Genomic DNA, 19,208 nt, shown 5'->3' on the forward strand with positions numbered 1-19,208 from the left:
AGAGGGAAGGGGACCGGGCCCGGCCTCTTCAATTAATTATCTTTTCACCAAGGTGTGAATACATCCATATCAAAGTTCCACATTGCGTATCTTATCTATCTATCCTTAAGGGCAGCAATACAACATTGCGCTCCGTAAACTATCATCAGTATCTTGATCATATCGCGTAGCCATTATGAAAATGCCGTCCTACTATCCAGTGAATATTAATTATGGAATGCACGGGAAGGCATGATTAAGTGCGGGGATGGCTTGATCAGTCTCTTGCTAGCTAGCTTAATTATGCATGCCGCTGTTCGATCATAGGCCATTTAGTTGTTACTTTGTTGGACTAGCTCGCTATCATGCTGGGCCATGTATGTTTCACGGCAAACGGACAATGACCGGTGCAATCAGCCATTCAAAACCTCACCTTTTGTTTCTATCATCTTCTCACCCTAATTCCAATCTTAATTTTCTTGGCCACACCTAATTCTGCCATGCATGCATCAAGATAGCTGCATTTAAGATTCTGTAGATAGCCGAGTAACATGCACTCATGCATGATGCATCTTCTAAAATGATGCTGTCCAGTTGGCAGATCAACGCAGGCCACTAGCTAGAGTGACCGCTCTTTTGTGTTCTTTTAGCCGACCTGGTAGTACAAACAGTGCAGCGTTGATGTTGTTGTCGTCGCTAATGTTAGGTACCCTGATTCTATACACATTGGCGATGCTCCTGGTACAGATGAGAATATGCTAGGCATGGAGAATTTGAGTGACATGTTTTCCTAGATAACGGAGGGAAACAAGATTGCTAATGGTAGTGTCCATGTGCCCCTAGCGTGTCCCGCCCCGAAGGTGCGTGGGGCCCACAGGCAGCCCCTGGACCTTCCCTTTTGCAGGAGTTCATCCTTCATGAAGTTACCTTGGCCTGATGTTTTCCAGATTTATTTAGTTCGTGGAGGTCCTGGAATCACCAACACAAAAGAATGCAATTCCCCCTTTGAAAATTTATTAGTAGGTTGGTCAAAAAATTATAAAGTATTGCATAAAATGATAAGAAATATGCAAGAAAAGTTAGAAAGTTATAGATATGTTTTGGATGCATCAAGGCTCAAGACAAAAGGGTGTGTACCAAAAAAGTGGGGCAACATCGAGGTCTGAGCAAGGCACGAGTGCAAAAAGGCCAGGTATTCGGTGTTGTCGATGTTCTGAGTCTGGTAGTATCGTCGAATGACGACTAATTTGTTTAGAGGGGAATGCGAGTGGTGGATCAAGACGGTAGTACACAAAACATGTGATCTACCTAGGTTTAGACCCTCCCTGCTGAGGTAACACCCTAGTCCTGCCTGCTTGGGTTGCATTGCTCGAGTGCTCACTGGCAATCAGGAAGATCACTCGAGATTTTGTCTTGGGTTACAAGTTCTTGGGTGTGACAGCCGAGGAGGAGGAAGGGGGTAGGTGAAACCCTAGCACTAGATGGCCCTAGAGAATCTTGGACCCCTCCCCCCCCAAGAGTCGCAGTAGCTTGCCTTATATACCTAGTCGAGCTACGATTACATGATTCAGGACAGACTAAAGGTGGGCTTCTGCCACTAGGTTGAGTCGGACCCTGTTGTGCGCGAGTAGGTTAGTGCTGCCTTGACTCCCAAGCCGACGTGAGATCCACCTTTTCACCTGGGCATGAGTTGTTGACTCTGCATGCTCGGAGATAACTTTGGCAGCCCTTTGCCTGGCTAGCGGTACCCAGGTGTCATATTGTGACGCCCCGATTTGACCGTACACTAATCATGCACGCAAAAGTGTACGACCAAGATCAGGGACTCACGGGAAGATATCACAACACAACTCTAAAACATAAATAAGTCATACAAGCATCATAATACAAGCCAGGGGCCTCGAGGGCTCGAATACAAGTGCTCGATCATAGACGAGTCAGCGGAAGCAACAATATCTGAGTACAAACATAAGTTAAACAAGTTTGCCTTAAGAAGGCTAGCACAAAAGTAGCGACGATCGAAAAGGCAAGGCCTCCTGCCTGGGACCTCCTAACTACTCCTCGAAGCCGAACTCCATGTAGCATCATCCTCGGGATCTCTAGCTCCTGGACTCCAGCATCTGGTTGCGACAATCCGGTATAGAAAAGGGGAAAAGAGGGAGAAAAGCAACCGTGAGTACTCATCCAAAGTACTCGCAAGCAAGGAGCTACACTACAAATGCATGGGTATATGTGTAAAGGGCCATATCAGTGGACTGAACTGCAGAATGCCAGAATAAAAGGGGGATAGCTAGTCCTGTCGAAGACTACGCTTCTGGCCATCTCCATCTTGCAGCATGTAGAAGAGAGTAGATTGAAGTCCTCCAAGTAGCGTCGCATAGCATAATCCTACCCGGCGATCCCCTCCTCGTCGCCCTGTTAGAGAGCGATCACCGGGTTGTATCTGGCACTTGGAAGGGTGTATTTTATTCAGTATCCAGTTCTAGTTGTCATAAGGTCAAGGTACAACTCCGGGTCGTCCTTTTACCGAGGGACACGGCTATTCGAATAGATAAACTTCCCTGCAGGGGTGCACCACATAACCCAACACGCTCGATCCCATTTGGCCGGACACACTTTTCTGGGTCATGCCCGGCCTCGTAAGATCAACACGTCGCAGCCCCACCTAGGCTCAACAGAGAGGTCAGCACGCCGGTCTAAACCTATGCGCGCAGGGGTCTGGGCCCATCGCCCTATGCACACCTGCACGTTGCGTACGCGGCCGTAAGCAGACCTAGCCCCCTTAATACAAGCATGAGCTTACGGTCCAATGCGGCGCGCGCCACTCAGTTGCTGACGTCAAAAGAGCTTCGGCTGATACCACGACATCGGGATACCCATAACTACTCCCACGTAGATGGTTAGTGCGTATAGACCAAATGGCCAGACTCAGATCAAATACCAAGATCTCGTTAAGCGTGTTAAGTATCCGCGAACGACGTCCAGGGCCAGGCCCACCTCTCTCCTAGGTGGTCTCAACCTGCCCTGGCGCTCCGCCACAAAGTAACAGTCGGGGGCCGTCAGGAACCCAGGCCCACCTCTACCGGGATGGAGCCACCTGTCCTTTCAGCCCCCTCGTCAGAATCACTTGCGGGTACTCCTCGAGCCGACCCGACTTTAGTCACCACATGTGTCATGTATATAATGTATATAGTATATACCCGTGATCACCTCCCAAAGTGATCACGGCCCAGTAGTATAGCATGGCAGACGGACAAGAGTGTAGGGCCACTGATGGAACACTAGCATCCTATACTAAGCAGTAGGATAGCAGGTAAGGGTAACAACTGTAGCAACAATGACAGGCTATGCATCAGTATAGGATTAACCGAAAGCAGTAACATGCTACACTACTCTAATGCAAGCAGTATAGAGAAGGAATAGGCGATATCTGGTGATCAAGGGAGGGCTTGCCTGGTTGCTCTGGCAAGAAGGAGGGGTCATCGGTGACGTAGTCGACCACAAGGGCATGAGCATCGTCACGGGGTCTACCGAAGAGAAGAGGGGGGAGAAACAGTAAATACATAGCAAGCAAGTGCATAACAGGACAACAGGCAGAGCTAGACGTGTTCTAACACGGTATGAGGTGATACCGGTGAAGGGGGGAGACATCCGAGAAAGTATCCCCGGTGTTTCACGTTTTCGGACAGATGAACCGGAGGTGAAATGTTGCAGGTTCACCATGCTAGGGACGTGTGGCTGACAAACGGACTATGTATTCGGATTCGTCTCGTCGTTCTGAGCAACTTTCATATACAAAGTTTTTCCATTCGAGCTACGGATTATTTTATATTAATTTTTAAAGATTTAAATCATTTTAGGATTTATTTAATTAATTTATTCAACATTATCCAGAACACTAAAATATGACGTCAGCATGACATCATACTGACGTCAGCAGTCAACTGTGCATTTGACCGGGTCAACTACGGGTGGGTCCCGCATGTCATACACTTCTTAGCTTAATTAGGGTTTAGCCAAATAATTACTGTTTAATTAACTATCTAATTAATTAGATTAATTTAATTAGGATTAATTAACTTAATTAATTAACTAACTAACTAATAATTTTATTAATTACATTTTTATTAATTAAGTTATTATTATTATTATTTATTTTTATTAATTACATTTTTAATTACTTATTATTTATTTATTTTTAATTCTTTTTTTAAATCCCTTTTTTTTAAACGTTCTGGGGTAGGCCCCACATGTCATTGGCCCTAGGGGCCGTAGTGGGTGTGGGCTAACGGGTGCGGGCGAAGTGGTGCCCGCACACCAGAGCCCACCAGGGGAGGGGAGCGCCGGCCACCACGGGCCTGAGCAGGGCGGTGCGGCAACGGGCGCCGGCGGCCGGAGGTAGGCACGATGAGCGGCTGCTGCGACCGCGGGACCGTGCAAAGGGGGGGGCTGTGGTGCGTGCGGGGAACGGCGGACGCGACGAAGCAGCAGCGAGCCGCGGCGGACAGAGGAGCAGGAGCGGGCGACGAGCTGCAGCGGCGTGGGGCCGCGGGACGTGCGGGCGGCGGTTGCGGGGCGCGCCCCGGGCGCGACGAGGAGCGGGCGTCGTCGAGGAGCACGCCGACAGGGGCGGCGTCGGGCACGGGGTGCCGTTGCGAGCAGGGGAGAAGGGGATGCCGGGGCCTCACCACGGGGTCGTGGGGTCTAGGCAGTGGGGGTTGGGGAGGTTGACGGCGACGACCCGGCGGAGAGGAGGCAGACCATCGGGGAGGAGGCACCGGCGAGGCAGCCGCGGCGGCGGAGAGGTGGCCGGGCGACCAGGGCGGAGAGGTGGCCGGGTCGATCCCACACGGGAGAGGCGCGGGAGATCCGGGGATGGCAGCGGGCACCGGGGCACCGACGAGGTGCGGCGAGGTGGCACGCGGCATCGGCGGGGACGGGGGCGCAGTTGTCCCGATCCCGATCCAGGCGGGGAAGGAGAGGAGCGAGGCGTGGGGGAGGAGACGGCGAGGTGACGGCGTAAAGGACGGCGGGGAAAGGTCCGGCGAGGCGGTCCCGGGCGGCGGCGAGCGCTGGGCGTCGGGGTCGACGGGATCGGGGCCGATCCCGATCCAGAGGGGGGGAGGGGATCGTGGGGGAGAGGGGGGGCGAGTGGGGCGTCGGTGGGGGTTAGGTTTCACCGGGTGGGTGGATAAGGGAGCGCCGGCTGGGCCGGTTCGGTGGGCCGGGGCCCAGGAGCGGCAGGGGGCCTCTCCCATTTTTTTTTAAAGACTTTTCTGTTTTCTTGTTTTTGTTATTTTATTTCCTTACTGTTTTATTTTGTTCCTCATTTTATTTTAGTTTTGTAAAGTACAAAATGATCCCTAAATTAGTACTACCACTAAACCCACTGCGATAAAAAGTTTAACACCTAATTAGAATAGTTTAACATTTTATTAATTATAAAAGGCATTTCAATAATTGTTTTGACTACTGTTTTATTCATTTAAGAGTATTTAAAGATTTTATATAAGTGTGGTTTTCTCCATCATAATTATCCATGATTTATTTGAATCCACCCGAACATTTTAGTTTTAATATTTGAAAACTTTTATTGTTTGTTTGATTTTGAGCTTTGAATTTTGGACCGGTTTTGATCTAACGATAGATTAGCAACAGTAACGGAGGTAACGTGGCACCATTAGCGTGGGATTACTGTAGCTTAATTACCCGGGCGTCACAATTCTCCTCCACTACAAGAAATCTCGTCCCGAGATTTAAGAGGGGAAGTAAGGGGGAAGGGATTTGGTCGCGAAATTCTAACGAGTCTTCTCGGTCTTGGTTGCTATTCTCAAAGCGGTTGATCCATTACGTTGATGTCTTCATTTTCCTGCTTCAGGTCATCATGATGAAGCTGGCATCCTTCCTTCGGGAACTCCATCGTACTTACGAAGGACAAGGGGTAACTTCGGAATAACAGGCCTCTGAACGGTTGACTATCTGGTTGATAACATCAGGAAAGGTGGCGGAAAGTAACTCTCGAATGGAAATTTAAGACAATATCGAGAGCAAAGTAAGGAGGTATCGTGGGGAAGTTTCGAGCGGGTAGGCACTCGTTTGATGCCTGAAGGGTTCTGAGCAACGGGAATAAGTATTGTGTCTGATACCAAAATTGATGATCTCACGAAAGGTGGCACGTGAATTACATACGAAGCCAAGCGTGAGGAATAACCTTGGGAACAAGGGGTGTACAAGAGAGTCAGGTTTCGATCCTGTGGAACTGTGGGTTATGGGCCCACCATGTGGGTTAAAAATAGGAGCGGTGACATCTCGCACAGTCATGATAGCAAGGCATGTCAGGGAACACCCTGTCAGTTATGTCGGCAACACGTTGGTACCAAGGGCGAGGGACGAAGAGAACCATTTTCCTGCTCGTTCAAACGAGGCGGACCATTAGGCAAAGTTCTCGTCCATCAGTGGTTACCGAAATGTCACCAACAATAGTAACAGGGTCTTACTGACAGAGTTGTACTCCGAGGTGTTTACATGAGCAGGAGAATATTACTGCTTAGATCATATAGATCACCAGAAAGATTAAACCAAACAATGGAAAGGAAAATATGATTATTAGATTAAACAGAAGAATGGAAAGGAAAATGTGTTTAAACACATATTTCAAGGGTATATCCTTCCCAAGGACAAGCAGAGCACGATATCCATGACGTGATATAATGTAGAAAACTCTTTAGGTACGGGAGAGAAATTTCATGACATTACCCATACAACGGTGTGTGGATAATTGAGCAGGAAACAATTAGCTTTGGGCTTCAAATGTTCCTGTTTAAAATCAGAGTACCATAGACATGCTTCGAGATAGCATTGACATGGTCAACAGGTGAAGATCAGACTTTGGAAACAAAAAGGATCCATCAGGAACAACTTATAGAGTAAGTCTTACAATTTCCTCATGGAAGAATAGCTAACCTTGCTAAAAAGTAAAACTTATAACAATAGGTCCTCCCGCCAGGTGTGTTAGGCAAGACATCACCTTACCGGGTCATAAATAGGCCAATGTTATAACTCTTGGAAATATGTTCCAACCATCATATCTGACCGAGATTCAGATCTGATTGATGTCAGGATAACTCAGACTCAGGATCCCTGAGAAGAAAAGGTGCAACTCAAATTGTCGAAACGACATCGAAGATTCTTGGGAGACGAACTATGGAAGCGAGTTCCGAACAAGGGTTCATAATTAAATCAAGGAGAGGTGAGGAGGTGACTGCTTGACTCAGCGACAATCCATTGAGATTTCCAAAAGATGGATTTCCACCACTATGTGAACAAGGAGATAACATTAGCTAGATCGAATGACTTAATGATGTATGCTCGAGGAAAACATACACAGTTAAACATTGGTTGAAATGTGCACCCGAAATATGGGCTAGGTAGCACAATCAATGTTCGAATGATGATTCATTAAGCCATAGACGTAGAATGAAACTATAGACCAATGACTTCAAAGCAATAGGGTTGCTAGAAGTATAGAATTTACACACCACAGACCATTTGTTGGTATTCCTTTTAGAAACAACACGGGGACCAAGAAGGAATGGTGATGGGGAGAAGTATCACTGTACCAAGATGTCATGCGAGGTGGTGAAATTCTTACGACATACTTGACATAAAATATGGTAATACTCCAAGGTAAAGAAGAACAATTGCTGGATAGCAAGGAACTCAAGGTATAACACCAAACACGAACAAGCTTGTGTTGGAGGGAAGGCAATAAAGTGGTCGATGATAACACAGATCATCGAGGGCAAGGATGGTATTTCTCATCATGAACTCAATCGATATCCTGGAAGAGCGCATAAGGTTGATGATGATCACGACACATTTGTCGAGAGATTTCATGAAGATGTAATCAATCAGCGACGACATCAAGTCAAAGGAATGATGAAGCAGACGGTTATTGGAACCATGGGTAGGACACACGCTTGAAATCAAGCTTGTTGTTCAAGGTGAAATGGTATGAGAGGAAGATCGGCGTAAGCTTAGCTCATCATCGAAAGTTGTGCTCCGGGGTTAAGGACCAGGTAGCACAGTTAAAATTTAGCACGCTAATGATATAGCCGATCAGGCTAGGAATGACTTAATGATTATTAAACTCGTAAGCAACGAAAATTACCTAGAGTTATTGAATCGGAGTGCGGACTTGATTCACTATTCGGTGTTCTCGGTTGACAAACAACCCAGAGCCTATGAAGTGACAAAGACAAGGTAAGGTAGTACTTCATCAAAGTTTATAAGATGTAGTGCAATGGTAAGATATCCCCGAGATACCAGGGGTAATACTCAAAGGTAGACCATAATAGAGGTTGGGCAGGCGTATTGACCTGCAGAAGACAAGTGATTTAACTTGTCCAAGAAATGGTATTTAAAGGAGAACATGGTCGGAACCACGATTGCAAAAGGCCAGATCCCAGATATAAGATGAACTTATACCAAGGGAATAATTAATTTAAGAGAAGCTTTTAATGATAAGATCTACATCGTGTCCATGGGCATGAACACAAAGTTCAAGGTCGACTCCCACTTCTCCAATGCATATCCTTTCATTTACTTCTCGCGTTCGATGAAGTTGTAGTGTTGAAATTTTATATGGCAAAATACCAGGAGAGTATGACTCGTGAAAACTTTCGAGTTCACACATATTAAGGAAGGCATAGGTTCAACCCATCAGGGCTTCTTAGAACATATACCACGAACTTCGGAGTAAATAATACAAGCTCGAAAGTAGAGTATGGTTCACAAGGCAGAGGATACAATTTACCAAAGGCATCATGTATCCGAGGAAAAGCTCACCAGCTTATTTAATATGGAGGACATTGTCGGATAAAATCCGACAAAAGGGGCTGGTGGTCCCCAAGGGATCTGATGTGAGCATCAGTACTCAACCAGAGGAAGAAAGAATGCAAGGAGATCAGACTATAGAAACAACTGACTAACTCAAAAGCTCAAATGCAAAGGAATTATGAATTCCAAGACAAGGGATCAGAAGCAATGCTCTGATTAGGGATGGATATGTTGAATAGCCTTAGGGGTACAATCGATGACGATTTGATTGGTCGAGATCCAGCTCATGTTAAAGATGTCTGAGCCGGAAGGATGAATTCTAGGATCTGATTGAGGATTGCGAGCATTCGCAACATATTGAATCAATGGACTCAAAAAGATAATGACAAAGGGTGCCAATAAGATTTCGAGGTTTATGGGATTAATCATAATGCTAGTAAGCAAGAATTTCAAGAGCAACAGGCTCCTGAAGATTTTCAGAAGATCGAATGATATTTTGAACACTTTTGTGAAATACTTGAATCAACTGGGGATGAGCGGATACTCGGTAAGTGCGAGGATTATCCGTAGGGGTATTCAGGTGACAAAGAACAGCAAGGTAGTAAGCTCAAAGGATTCTCGGAACAACAGAGAGAATTTCGGGGTATCTTGTAATAACAAGATCATCTGGGAAACATTGTATGAATGGCGAGTATACGTGGTTATCCATAGGAGTTTATCGATGAAAGGGAATTGCAAAAAGCGATGAACACAAGTTCTCGGGTTATCAGCGTAGAGTATCTTCATGGTCTTCACGTGCAACAGACGATCATCAGTAATAAGGGGCTCTCCGGGTGAAAGTGTTAACGAGATCCTAATGTTAGATTTAGTAAAATCATTTAACCCGAATAGAAGAGAGATCAGAGTCCCAGAGTATAGGCAAGGAGTAAAAGATCCTAATACCACCCAATGGCGACGTGGGCCCGTAAGCCACACAGCCATGTTAGTAAAAGTTTTTCAATGACTAGACTCGACTTCGGCCAAGGAGTGTGGAAAGGGGGATTCCTACAGGCAGTTGGCTCTGATACCAACTTGTGACGCCCCGATTTGACCGTACACTAATCATGCACGCAAAAGTGTATGACCAAGATCAGGGACTCACGGGAAGATATCACAACACAACTCTAAAACATAAATAAGTCATACAAGCATCATAATACAAGCCAGGGGCCTCGAGGGCTCGAATACAAGTGCTCGATCATAGACGAGTCAGCGGAAGCAACAATATCTGAGTACAAACATAAGTTAAACAAGTTTGCCTTAAGAAGGCTAGCACAAAAGTAGCGACGATCGAAAAGGCAAGGCCTCCTGCCTGGGACCTCCTAACTACTCCTCGAAGCCGAACTCCATGTAGCATCATCCTCGGGATCTCTAGCTCCTGGACTCCAGCATCTGGTTGCGACAATCCGGTATAGAAAAGGGGAAAAGAGGGAGAAAAGCAACCGTGAGTACTCATCCAAAGTACTCGCAAGCAAGGAGCTACACTACAAATGCATGGGTATATGTGTAAAGGGCCATATCAGTGGACTGAACTGCAGAATGCCAGAATAAAAGGGGGATAGCTAGTCCTGTCGAAGACTACGCTTCTGGCCATCTCCATCTTGCAGCATGTAGAAGAGAGTAGATTGAAGTCCTCCAAGTAGCGTCGCATAGCATAATCCTACCCGGCGATCCCCTCCTCGTCGCCCTGTTAGAGAGCGATCACCGGGTTGTATCTGGCACTTGGAAGGGTGTATTTTATTCAGTATCAGTTCTAGTTGTCATAAGGTCAAGGTACAACTCCGGGTCGTCCTTTTACCGAGGGACACGGCTATTCGAATAGATAAACTTCCCTGCAGGGGTGCACCACATAACCCAACACGCTCGATCCCATTTGGCCGGACACACTTTTCTGGGTCATGCCCGGCCTCGTAAGATCAACACGTCGCAGCCCCACCTAGGCTCAACAGAGAGGTCAGCACGCCGGTCTAAACCTATGCGCGCAGGGGTCTGGGCCCATCGCCCTATGCACACCTGCACGTTGCGTACGCGGCCGTAAGCAGACCTAGCCCCCTTAATACAAGCGCGAGCTTACGGTCCAATGCGGCGCGCGCCACTCAGTTGCTGACGTCAAAAGAGCTTCGGCTGATACCACGACGTCGAGATACCCATAACTACTCCCACGTAGATGGTTAGTGCGTATAGACCAAATGGCCAGACTCAGATCAAATACCAAGATCTCGTTAAGCGTGTTAAGTATCCGCGAACGACGTCCAGGGCCAGGCCCACCTCTTTCCTAGGTGGTCTCAACCTGCCCTGGCGCTCCGCCACAAAGTAACAGTCGGGGGCCATCAAGAACCCAGGCCCACCTCTACCGGGATGGAGCCACCTGTCCTTTCAGCCCCCTCGTCAGAATCACTTGCGGGTACTCCTCGAGCCTACCCGACTTTAGTCACCACATGTGTCATGTATATAATGTATATAGTATATACCCGTGATCACCTCCCAAAGTGATCACGGCCCAGTAGTATAGCATGGCAGACGGACAAGAGTGTAGGGCCACTGATGGAACACTAGCATCCTATACTAAGCAGTAGGATAGCAGGTAAGGGTAACAACTGTAGCAACAATGACAGGCTATGCATCAGTATAGGATTAACCGAAAGCAGTAACATGCTACACTACTCTAATGCAAGCAGTATAGAGAAGGAATAGGCGATATCTGGTGATCAAGGGGGGGGGCTTGCCTGGTTGCTCTGGCAAGAAGGAGGGGTCATCGGTGACGTAGTCAACCACAGGGGCATCAGCATCGTCACGGGGTCTACCGAAGAGAAGAGGGGGGAGAAACAGTAAATACATAGCAAGCAAGTGCATAACAGGACAACAGGCAGAGCTAGACGTGTTCTAACACGGTATGAGGTGATACCGGTGAAGGGGGGAGACATCCGGGAAAGTATCCCCGGTGTTTCACGTTTTCGGACAGATGAACCGGAGGTGAAATGTTGCAGGTTCACCATGCTAGGGACGTGTGGCTGACAAACGGACTATGTATTCGGATTCGTCTCGTCGTTCTGAGCAACTTTCATATACAAAGTTTTTCCATTCGAGCTACGGATTATTTTATATTAATTTTTAAAGATTTAAATCATTTTAGGATTTATTTAATTAATTTATTCAACATTATCCAGAACGGTAAAATATGACATCAGCATGACATCATACTGACGTCAGCAGTCAACTGTGCATTTGACCGGGTCAACTACGGGTGGGTCCCGCATGTCATACACTTCTTAGCTTAATTAGGGTTTAGCTAAATAATTACTGTTTAATTAACTATCTAATTAATTAGATTAATTTAATTAGGATTAATTAACTAACTAACTAATAATTTTATTAATTACATTTTTATTAATTAAGTTATTATTATTATTATTTATTTTTATTAATTACATTTTTAATTACTTATTATTTATTTATTTTTAATTCTTTTTTTTAAATCCCTTTTTTTAAACGTTCTGGGGTAGGCCCCACATGTCATTGGCCCTAGGGGCCGTAGTGGGTGTGGGCTAACGGGTGCGGGCGAAGTGGTGCCCGCACACCAGAGCCCACCAGGGGAGGGGAGCGCCGGCCACCACGGGCCTGAGCAGGGCGGTGCGGCAACGGGCGCCGGCGGCCGGAGGTAGGCACGGTGAGCGGCTGCTGCGACCGCGGGACCGTGCAAAGGGGGGGCTGTGGTGCGTGCGGGGAACGGCGGACGCGACGAAGCAGCAGCGAGCCGCGGCGGACAGAGGAGCAGGAGCGGGCGACGAGCTGCAGCGGCGTGGGGCCGCGGGACGTGCGGGCGGCGGTTGCGGGGCGCGCCCCGGGCGCGACGAGGAGCGGGCGTCGTCGAGGAGCACGCCGACAGGGGCGGCGTCGGGCGCGGGGTGCCGTTGCGAGCAGGGGAGAAGGGGATGCCGGGGCCTCACCACGGGGTCGTGGGGTCTAGGCAGTGTGGGTTGGGGAGGACGACGGCGACGACCCGGCGGAGAGGAGGCAGACCATCGGGGAGGAGGCACCGGCGAGGCAGCCGCGGCGGCGGAGAGGTGGCCGGGCGACCAGGGCGGAGAGGTGGCCGGGTCGATCCCACACGGGAGAGGCGCGGGAGATCCGGGGATGGCAGCGGGCACCGGGGCACCGACGAGGTGCGGCGAGGTGGCACGCGGCATCGGCGGGGGCGGGGGCGCAGTTGTCCCGATCCCGATCCAGGCGGGGAAGGAGAGGAGCGAGGCGTGGGGGAGGAGACGGCGAGGTGACGGCGTAAAGGACGGCGGGGAAAGGTCCGGCGAGGCGGTCCCGGGCGGCGGCGAGCGCTGGGCGTCGGGGTCGACGGGATCGGGGCCGATCCCGATCCAGAGGGGGGGAGGGGATCGTGGGGGAGAGGGGGGGCGAGTGGGGCGTCGGTGGGGGTTAGGTTTCACCGGGTGGGTGGATAAGGGAGCGCCGGCTGGGCCGGTTCGGTGGGCCGGGGCCAGGAGCGGCAGGGGGCCTCTCCCATTTTTTTTAAAGACTTTTCTGTTTTCTTGTTTTTGTTATTTTATTTCCTTACTGTTTTATTTTGTTCCTCATTTTATTTTAGTTTTGTAAAGTACAAAATGATCCCTAAATTAGTACTACCACTAAACCCACTGCGATAAAAAGTTTAACACCTAATTAGAATAGTTTAACATTTTATTAATTATAAAAGGCATTTCAATAATTGTTTTGACTACTGTTTTATTCATTTAAGAGTATTTAAAGATTTTATATAAGTGTGGTTTTCTCCATCATAATTATCCATGATTTATTTGAATCCACCCGAACATTTTAGTTTTAATATTTGAAAACTTTTATTGTTTGTTTGATTTTGAGCTTTGAATTTTGGACCGGTTTTGATCTAACGATAGATTAGCAACAGTAACAGAGGTAACGTGGCACCATTAGCGTGGGATTACTGTAGCTTAATTACCCGGGCGTCACACATATCCTGGTCAGGCATGGTCGGAGAGATTTGGGAACTTGACTACATCATAAACAAGATCCGCCATGTTCCATGTTTGATAGGTGAAAGATGTTGATTTCAATACTGAAGATCACGACCTCACTGCGGTGGTTTTACCTCCACCGACCACTAGTGTGTCTAAGCAAGTTAAATAGATCCCTCCAAAAGATGAGCCATGTGTATTGGACGAAGTATGTTATTTAGTTGTAGTATGATTACATTTAGTTGAAGTATGCCATTATTGTATATTGATCATCATTGTAAATGTTGCTTATACTAAGAAAAATGAGAGCGGAATTGTCGAGGTGACAAAAAAATATGTGCCAGGTGGCGCCAAATAAAAAGTAAAAATAAATAATGATGAGTGAGAGAAGGAGCAACACCATTTTGCTCTTTAAGAAACACAAAGTTTATTGCACCGATGAATTTACTTCATTGCATTGTAAATATATTTTAAAAAATAGCTTCATGGCATCATCATACTACATGGGGAACGTATCTTATAGAACTTGGCTTGTATATTTATTCTAATGATGAGCCCTCAAGTTGTTTAGGTCTTTGTGAGCAATCAAGTTAGATGCACCCCACTTAGGCCATTGGAGAGATCCTTAGTGGCTTTTGTATGAGTGCACACATACAATATGGTAACACTATAAGTTACGCAGTATGTTATGATAAAAGATGGAGGGATGCAGGAATGAAAAAAAACTCACGAGTTTAGAGTTACTATGATCTATGGGAGTATGATGAGCCTATAACTTAAATCTAAGGTTGGGTTTACCTTAATTTTTTTAATAGATAGTCGTGTTGGTCATTGGGAATTCAATGATAAGTACATGTGTTGTTTAACCACATTGTGAGATAATCCCGAGGAAAGATTGTACATAAATCGCATTGGTAGAACAGTGAAATGCATATTTTGCACTGTCTCTAAACTTTGTCCATAAAATATGGGAAGAAGTTACATAAACACCTATCAACTTAAGTTCTAGTAAAGTAGAAAATGTAAGTTCATAGAGGTTGTGTAAGTGGCATGCATGACTCTAGAGGATAGAAGGCCAACCTTCTTGCTCCTTAGGGGTTTGACAGTTATTACTTCCACATCCATATTGAAAGTGCTACGATAATCTCTTCCATTTGAGGTTATCAACCAGACCTTCTAGTATGAGCCCTATAAACTTCATGGTCTTCTCAAAATGGGTGTATGTACTCCCACAAGCCTGGTAATGCCATTGGAGACATGCACAATTTTGACATATGTAAACCTTAAACAAGTGGTCGAAGAGATAGAGCATGAACATGTTGTTCAGCTTATGACTGACAATGGGTTAAACTTCAAGAAAGCTTGTCTTCAACATGTTACGGAGTATCCTCATATTCCATGGCAGCCTTGTGTGGTTCATACTATTAACCTCATTTGAAGAGATTAGATGGTTTCCAGAGATTGATGCGGTATAAGAGGATCTTGAGATTATTGTGAAATTATTCTACTTTGCATGCTAAATACATAAGTAAATTGGTACAAAGTTGGTGTGGCCTACCACCACAAGATTTTCAACTAACTTTATGATCCCACGAAGCTTCTGAGATAAGCAATAGAAATTCAAGTGTGGATGACATCTCGGGAGTGAACAAAAAGTAGTTAAGAGTTGAGAGCTTGGTTATATCTACACATGCACTTGCTTGATAAGTAGAAATATAGTACTTGGATTTCAAAGGTGGTACCGCGGTGCTTCTCTTTTCCATCATATAGGCATTTCATGCTTCCTACCAACTTATACACATTCGGATCTCCCAGGTAGAGGTGATTGGGTCTTGATACGGCGGTGAAATTGGTGTGGTGGATGCTTGGTTCTGGTATTGTTAGTAGTAGTCGATGTGGCTCTGATCAAGCTTTACTTGTCGGCAAGGTCAACACTCCTCGATCTAGAGTGTGAGAACAAGGGCCCTTAAACGCGTCTTGTTAGGCATCGTAGCATGGTCTGATAGGCGTTCGATGACGTTGGCACACTTCCCTCTTGTTTCTAGTGCTGCTTCATGTCCCAACCCTTCTTCTCATGCGCTTGTCGATGTGGTATCAAGTTGTTAGTCCTATGTTTGAGCTGCATGGTCCTTGCTATGTCGAGCACCACTTTGTCCCTTTGTCGATGGCCCTCATAGGCCAGTCGGTGGCCTAATGTTGCCTTGGATGGAAGCCTTGAATGGGCTCATCACTAGTGCATAGGGTCGCCCGGTGAGCTGATGTTGCGGCTCACGGTGGGTTGCATGTGGGATTGTTTGTTGGTACTCGCTTAGTGTAGTTTGTTACCATCTTGCTGTGCCAGCTTGATATTTGACGTTCAAGCAAAGACAAAAAGGATTACCTCAATACCTTGTATATATCGTTGTGGAAATTTGACTTTATTAATTTGAAAATAAGACCAAGTGAGGACATCAGAAGCACAACTTTGCTATTTCACAGACACCTAAAATAGGATAATGGATCCATCGATTTTGCTCACAGTTGCATGCATGCAAGGGAGAATACTAAGTGGATATATTCATGATTTCATGGTGAATTTCTCTCTTTCCGGGTACTTCATTTTCATGGGGCGCCCACACGGCCACACCTATGCACACAATGTGCATAGGAATTTATCTGTGGTCTACGCTCACTTCGAAGTTCTAACATGTGGTAATATGTGTTCATGGGTGTCGTCCTTGTAGAAAAAGTTTAAGCTTTTCTTTTTCTAACACACACATATTTTCCTTACGGGAGTTAACCCCATGCATAGATTTATCTTCACAACTTTCCAACAGTATCTCCCGTATTATTTCAGTGCATATGCACGCGGACGCCAAAACTTCATATTCATATACTTCCACCGAAAGATGGATTTTCCACAAACGATGCAAATCCCTTCATGCTAAACTAGGTCATCACAGTACAGCAGAATCAGAAAGAATCCGAATTGCGCACCCATCAACATCCTACCAGCAGCAACAAAGCAGGACTAGAATATGCAAAGCGTTGCCCCTTTCCGGCCAATCAGGCTTGGTCGATATGAAAGAAACGCACAGCATATGCATATGATAATAGAGTACGTCATTGGAGGATTTGAAATGGACCGGTTAGTGGTCAACTAGTGTTAGACATCTTGAAGGGCCGTCCAGCTCCAACCGCTGCTGGCGATCGCAGCATAGGCATGCAGGGCGATGCCCGTACGTACCGGCCGAACTGGCCGACAAATCTGCTCGCCCATAGGCCGGCCCGGAGAAAACGAATTAAACGGACGGCACCAGCTCCGGCCGATCGATTTGATTAAGACTTGGAAAAGCAAAGCGATCCATGGCCTGAATGAAGAGCCGCCGGTACCAACTGGACGGAGTATTTTTCCATCCCGCTTTTACCTTTTCGTCGAGAACCTGTAGTGTATAGAGATCGTGACGACGCACATCCGATAAAAATGTAGTAGTACCTGCGGGGTCGACTGACACTTACGGATTTCGTTAACCGAAGAAAATTAACGTAGCTTAGCAGGATGAGAATTTGTGACGGGAAGCACTTCATCCTCCCTCCCAGGCTCAAATAGTCGGCAACACATAGCGCTAAATCGTGTTTGTCTAGATTACTTTGCAATTGGATGGCAGGGAGTGGCTCAGGATGGAAGAGCCGGACAGGCCATATCAGGCTCTTAACCTCATGTCTGATGGCATGTCTAGAGACATTTTCGACTGCCTCGTCCAGATAAGTTTAAGAGATGGGAAAAGAGTGCTTTTTTGACGTGATTAGAAAGATAAACGGCTTTTCGGTTCACGACCCCTGGGTGCCCAAAAGGCGAGTAAAAGGATCATCAACAAGCGCTCGGTATGTCAACAACCAGAGGTAGATCGCTGACATCATCGAAGATTTATCGGGACAGGGGCAGATTCAGTTGGTTCGGCTTTGGACTATAATGAGCGTCATCTCCATAAACCCTCATGCTTCGGATGCTTTTACTTGGAGATGGACGCCCTCTGGTGAACATTCGGTCAAATCCGTTTACAGACTGATGTGCCAAGGAGCTATTAGGTTCTTGGGAGCATCTAGCATATAGAAGTGTTGGGCACCGCTCAAATGCATGATCTTTGCATGGTTGGCCTTCCAACATATACTATGGTCCTCTGACCAGCATGTTCGACGTGATCTGCAACTTCAAATGGCTGCCTGCTATGTCTGCCTCCAAGAGGAGGATATTGTTGACCATATCTAAAGCATTGTGTGGCGGCAAACCTCTGTGCCTACACAGCAGGTCTTGTTGATCATATTATTGAAGAACTTAGTGCTTGAGAAGGGCTGGAGCGGTTTAGAGTTAGCGTTTGTTATTTTGGTGGGGTGTTCTTGTTGCACTGTGTGCAGTGTACATAGGATTCTTCTACATTTCTATTGTTGCCTTCTACAAAAATATATGGTACTTCCTCCGTAAATTAATACAAGATCTTTTAGATCACTAAAGTAGGAGTACTCCATTGGCGTACTCTTGAAAAAAAAACTTTGTAGTTCCATAAGACGATAACCTGGTATATTAGATCGATGTCTTGTGCGTAATGAGAATGTGATGCATCGTTTATCTTTCTCCCGGCAGCTGCATTTGAGCCGTCTCATGCATCCCCTTCTTACACAAGATAGCACCATCTCCACGTCGTATCGTCGCCGCCACAAGCCAGCCACCTCGGTCTTCTCCTTCCCCATCCATCAGATATCACGATCTCCAGCTTCCCCTCGAGGCATGAGGGATTCAACCCCCTTGCCTCACTCACCGTATTTTGTGAAGCTGTATCGAAGTCATCGTGTCGTTGCCTCCTTGGCCGGTGCGAGCTATGGAGCTAGGCATGGCCAGATCTTGGGAGTCAGATCATAGCTGCCGCCCCAGCAGACACGCCTTGATCAATCTCATCTCGGCTGGTATTTCCATGCATGTGATAGCTCAACTCTTGGAGCAGAGTGTGCTTAGAGTTTACACTCGTAAGTTGGTGTTTTTGGCGCACGCAGAGCAGGCGCTGGATGCACTACAGGCTACAAGGCTGCCTTACAGCAAATACATCGCATGGACTTAGAGAACAGAGGTTGGTACGTAGTGGATGACTTTGTGTATTAGATACCATAGCGCTAGCCTATCATGCCAAACAGCGGGCATGAGTCGTTACTTAAGCCCATGCTGCTATAGCAACTAAAGTACCAGACACTCCCTTTCCGCGGTTGCTAGAAAGCAAGTTCAGTTGGCAATGCAGAGGTTAGTTAATTAGACAGCAGATCGGAAAGGATGCACACCAAACGTGCATGGTCCAATACATTTCTGTGGACATGATGACATTATAGAACACATATATAGTA

Source organism: Aegilops tauschii, chromosome 3, assembly GCF_002575655.3.
Source record: "Aegilops tauschii subsp. strangulata cultivar AL8/78 chromosome 3, Aet v6.0, whole genome shotgun sequence".
NCBI classification, from domain to species: Eukaryota; Viridiplantae; Streptophyta; class Magnoliopsida; order Poales; family Poaceae; genus Aegilops; species Aegilops tauschii.